Raw genomic sequence first — 6000 nt, 5'->3', positions numbered from 1 at the left:
ACAGGATGGAGTGGGATGGTGTTGGGTGCTGAGCCATGACAGGTGCTGTATACAGTATCCTGTGAAGATGGGAACAGTACACAGTAGTAATATATATACTAACAACTCCAGGCTCATCATTACGTGAACCCAACACATTGCATGATGCGAACACTGCGGCCCACAATCGTCTTTTGGGGAAGGTGGAGAAACAGGGAGTTGAGGACATCTGTGTATCCAGGCAGGCCCTCTAGTCAGGTGCATCAGCAGCATCAAAGGAAGGCAAGCTTCTCCAGCACCAGCATTGTACAGTGGATGCTAAAGTGTAGATGATGACCAAAATTCATGAAATTTGATTGGGTGGAGGGAGGGATGAGTACAAAATGGGTGAAGCAAGTACAAAGGTTTGGACAGGTATGACTAGGATGGTATTGTATGGTGCAGTAGGGCAGGATACATACCCAATGCAAGGCAATGTGTGAGAGGTGGTGGCAGTGGTGAGACCAAAATTACTGTACAAATTTCTGGCAGAATTTCAGTTAGGAAAAGAAAAAAATAGTGAAGGATGAGTAAAGCAGAGTGTGCAGGACACACTTGGTTGGTGAGGAAGGGCAGGGATAGTATACTCTGCTGTGAGTCTGGCAGTATTGGCATAAAAAAGACTGTTTAAATATAGATCTTCCAGATGAGCAAAAAGAAAGCATGAATATTGCACTTTCATATGCTTTGCTCAACAGATAACTACACAGTAACTCTTAAGACTGAAGCTATGTACATGGCAGTTAATATTTATGTCAGAATCATAGCACCAATGAAATAATTCAGGACAACAACTAATAAAATCACAATATGAAATGGGAAGCATGAAGTACCCGCAGTCCTCCAAGTGGTTATGGAAGTGGTCTGCTGCTTTCAAGGATGTAAGTACATACCCAGGATGAGACTGGAAACAGTTTGGTAATATGAATTTCTTAAAACAGACTTTACTGATCTCCCACAAAACCTAATCATGTCATACAAACACCTCCAATAATATGACCACAACAATCTCTGAATGAAACAATCCTAGCTATGTACAGCATTCAATACAGACACTGAGTATTAATGCCAAAGTAGTGACATGGGAAGGAGTGTGGCACATAGGAGGACTGCTAGGCCGTAGAGAATAGACTGCTAAGTCTATGTCTAAAGCTGGAAAAAGTATCTTGGGTTTCATGTTGCAACACCTTGGTTGTGATCACCTTCACATGCCAAGGAACTAAATTTCCCATCTGCTGGTACTTATATACAAAAAATATTAGTTATATCAGCTACTATGTCAAGAACATATTAACATTATCTACAACCATTCAGTATTTCAACCCTACTCAAAGGTACATAGTCTGCAGTAAAAATAAACTTTACTATTCTAGCAAACTTAGAAAAAGACAATATTGGCTTTGTAGCTGTTCCGCAAAGAATACAAGTAAATCCCTACAGGTGTGCAGCCATGCCACTACTTTGCCTAGACCAAGGGGTGATCTGAAGATATATGTTTTCTTGTGAATATTTATCTATATGATGCCTTGGTTTATACTTTTGACATATCATTTATAAAGGCTCCAACATGCTTGCAAGTATCAGCCTTGGTTACCTATTGGCAGCTTTCCATGTTGCTCAGTCTCTGGCAGCCTGCCTATTCAGTCCCTTAGCTCAAACTCTTTGACCTTGTCCCATGTCTTTTTCAGTCTGCTTCTTGCTACCCTACAAATTACACTTCTCTATCACACAACAAGTCTGCTGAGTGACAAAAAGGTAAGACAACAACCATAATGTCTGGTAAGTGATGAACAGGGTTGTTTCCCAAGTGGTAGGTGATGTGTGGATCAAATATTTGCAACTCCTTGAGGCTGGGGATCTTTTTTCATTGTATTCCTGCCATTTCCTGACAACTTCTACCAGCTTAGGATAAACCTTTCAGGCTAGAGGGGTTAGATATAGCCTTAGTAACCCCCTTCAATATCCAAAGCCTTTCCAAAGCTGAATAAAATCATCTCATAGCAGCAAGAACAAACTAAAAATTACATCATCCAGATTGAAGGGTACCCTGCATGACATCCCCTTTAGTTTATTCTAACTGCTACTATATAATTCTGTTCAACTTAGGAAAGGTTCCTCATACCAAAGGGGTTTAGTAATCTTATAGCTAACCCCTCCAGCTTCAAAAGTTGATCCTAAGCTGAAAAGAGCTGTCAGCAGATGGTAAGAATGAAATGAAAGAGAGGTCCCTGTGTCCTACAGTTTAAGGCAGAGAGGGGAAATACCAAGTGACAAGACGAACCTGGAAGAATGACAGAAGACACAATACTGGTATGGTGTTGAAAGAAACTGCATATTGTTAAAAGTAATTTTGTAATGGTATCGATGCATGTGTAAGGCTGATAGACTGATAGAAATTTGAATGAGTGGCTTAATGCCAGTGCTGTTGGAGTGGGATGATTATGTGTGATGTCCCCATGCTGTTCACAATGTATGAATGATCCAAGAGGTTAATATAAGAGTAATGGAAATCTGAGTCATGCTATGTGGGATGGAATATTTAAGATCTGATGGTAACATATCACGCAGTTGCTTGCCAACAATAAAAAAGACCTATGCATAGAATCTTGGTAGCTCTAAGTTTTAATTATGTTATTGGGCAGCAATGTAAAAGTTAATACAGAGCAGAGTTGTGACGATTGTTGAGAGAAAATGTATGTACTGCAGCAGACAGCTTGCACTTCCCTGAAATGGTTATGAAGATCTACTAGATGTGTTCAAGTCGTGTTACACTGGTCCTAAAAGGCAATGGTCTGTACATCCAAGGACACATCACTTTCTGTCACTGAAGAAGTGGTCCACCTCCACCCAATGCTTCATTCACAGGTACAGGTGTTCAGTGGTGTTCTGCAGTGTCATGTGAGAAGTGCATGTGCTAATTGTTGTTGTCAAAGTGGCAGCATTTGTGAATGAGGCTGTATGAAAATATCATGAAGGAAACCTCGTAAGGGTGAGAACATTTAATGACATTAGAAAAAACATACTTTTGCATCCTATTAAATGTCTGCCCCTTACTGGAAATGAACCCAGATCATGAGGACTGGCAGAAACATGCACTCCCATCCTGACCACTAGAGAAAGAAGTGTGAAATGGAATTGGTAAATATAGCAGCATAAGCAAACAATGACTAATACTGTAAAAGCCTTGATGGTGTTGTTGTTATTTGCTTGTGTCTGGCTGAGCAGACCCACTGACCACATGTATGCAATTGTTTCTGTGGGGCCATTCTACAGGTACAGTAAAGTACAGTGCACACATTATGTGAAGAACAGGTGCCCCCTTGTGGTAGACAGTGCCTCACCAGGGGTCCTTCCCCATGGGGAGATGCAGGGAAATATATGTAGCTTTGGCTTCCAGGTGGATGCAGCAGTTGCTTAGCTCCACCTAGGGTGCACAACACTACCATGTGTAGGTTCCTTGTCAACCACGCTGTGTACAAGAAAACTGAGTACAAAGGCTACAAGAGGAGAGTGTAAGGGTGTGTAGGTATAAACAGCAATCCCTTGTCTATGGTGAGATTCTGTGAGCTGAATACAATCACCTGTTGTAAGTAAAATACAAATCTCTCTTTTCTTGACCAAAAAGTTAATTGTGAAAGTTTATATTTTGGGTGCTCTAGGTTTTTCATTGATTATTCTCTCATATGTCTGTGAGAATGTTTTGACAGTGCCAGTCATAACCTAGGAGCTGGTTTACCACCCATCATATCCAGTTATATCCTGACACGCATCATCGGGTGTCTGACAACCTTAAAGTTCTATTACACATTCCTTTGTGAACATTTCCTTTATTACAAGGTGGCAGACATGGTAATCCTCTCTCAAATTTACTGCAACAGGCTATGTTCAATTACATACCTGACGCTCAATAGTTTCAGTATCATACTGAACTTTGTGAATCATATATATAGCCATGAGATGTTTGCTGACACATCTCTACCAGCTGTGGCAATGAAGGGTGGATATATGAACTATACTTAAGTGCTAGAAATACAAAACTTACAACAAATACAACAAAAGAATATGAGAAGAAAGTAGACACTCTGTTGCCTCAGGAGGAATAAAAAAAATGGAATGCAAGACACACTGGTAACAGAGAGCTGTCAGCAAATTTTTGCTCCAAACTGTGCATAAACTTTTTTTGTTTCCTTCCTCCAAACAGGAAAATATCTATTCCAAAGACCAGTGGGCATCAGAAAGGGTCGGGTCAAAGGGCTCTGGGCACTAGAAAAGGTGGGGACGAAGAACTCTAGAGTACCAGAATGGACAGAGGTCTGAGTTTAATTGCAAGCTCCAGACCAGACAACATACCTAATGGATCAAGTCTGTCCTGATCCTTCTAATCCTTCCATACCTTCATCCAGGGATAGGATCTATTTAACATCCTCATAAGCAAAAATAAATATATAAATACAGTAATACAATAAAATAAAAATAATAATAAGGTGCAGGTTTATATCCAAGGGATGGTTGGGGTTTACTGCTCACATAATGCCACTTAGGGATGAGTGAGGCTGGTCACTTTCATCTTAAATGTCAGGACCAACTTGCCAAGCCCCGAGCTCCCATGCTTCTCATGGGGCAACATAGGATTAGATGATAAATGAATGAATCAATGAATAATATTAATAATAATAATCGCTTCATTTTGTTTAGTTTTTGAAGGCTCCAACATGCTTGGATGCGTCAGCCTTGGTCACCTAATGGCGGCTCTCCATGCTGCTCGATCTCTGGGAGCTTCCCTATTCAGTCCTTTATCCCTGAGGTCACACTCAGTGACCTTCTCCCAGGTCTTTTTCGGTCTACAGTACCTGTCTCACTTTCTGCACTGAATTATCATCCCCCATCCTCTTCACATGCCAAACCATCTCAATCTACCCCTCCTCATCGCAACATCAATACAGTCCAGTCCCATCCTACCCTTCAACTCTTCCATCGTAAAAATGCCAATACAGGCTGAAACTCAACTTCAAAAGAAACCTCAGAACTAGTGTTGTGCCATTAAATTCAATTTTCCATTTAGTCCAGTCAAGTACAAGAAATGTACAGGATAGTACATGTATACATTACACACACACACACACACAAAGAAGGGCATTACCATACAGCTGGTGATTTCAGCTTCCAAAGTAATGACTAAGGTTAGTTATAGTTACTACTTTATAATGACAATGATCACGTGGATGTGTAGCATGTCCTCAAAATGTGAGGCATGGCAGGGTTAGGATTATGACCGAGGAGACGAGAGGAAGGATGGGACTGGAATGTGTTGATGTTGTGATAAGAAGGAGTAGACTGAGATGGTTTGGGCATGATGAGAGGATGGAGGATGATAATTGGGTACGGAAGGTGAGAAGTGTGAATGTCGAGGGTTGCGAGAGGCAGAACAAAAAAGATCTGGGACGAGGTAACTGAGGGTGACCTCAAGAAAATGGGACTGAAGAGGGAGATTGCCAGAAACTGGGCAGAGAGCTGCCATTAGGTGACCAAGGCAGATGCATGCCAGCATGTTGGAGCCTTTATAAGCTAAATAAAGTGAAATCAATTTCACCCAGAAATAACACAGAAATAAGTCTTACAAGTACAAGCAGAGGCATGGAAAAATTTAAATACTGTTATCAAAGGACTACAGTTCCTCAAACAGGCAAGTGGAGAAACTCTCAGTCATGTTCCACTTGGTCTTGCAACCTGAGAGACCATATCAAGCAAACAAGTTCTGCTACACACAGTCAGTGCTGGTCAAATTTACCCTTAAACTCAGATACCGTATTGTCATTACTTATTTCTTCAAAAAGTGCCATTTAATCTTGAAATCCAGTATATCCAACTGTTAATCTGAGGTTAATATGTATATTTTGGTACCATTAAAGGAACTACTCTTCTAGCTTAGCTATTCCAGCCACCATGGGTGTGATCTGAGAATAACTTTAGTCTTCAGTCCAG

Source organism: Coenobita brevimanus, chromosome 39, assembly GCF_032717465.1.
Source record: "Coenobita brevimanus isolate Jiangsu-jjx chromosome 39, ASM3271746v2, whole genome shotgun sequence".
Classification (NCBI taxonomy): Eukaryota; Metazoa; Arthropoda; class Malacostraca; order Decapoda; family Coenobitidae; genus Coenobita; species Coenobita brevimanus.
The sequence above is the reverse complement of the archived record's forward strand: the minus strand, read 5'-3'. Positions refer to the sequence as shown.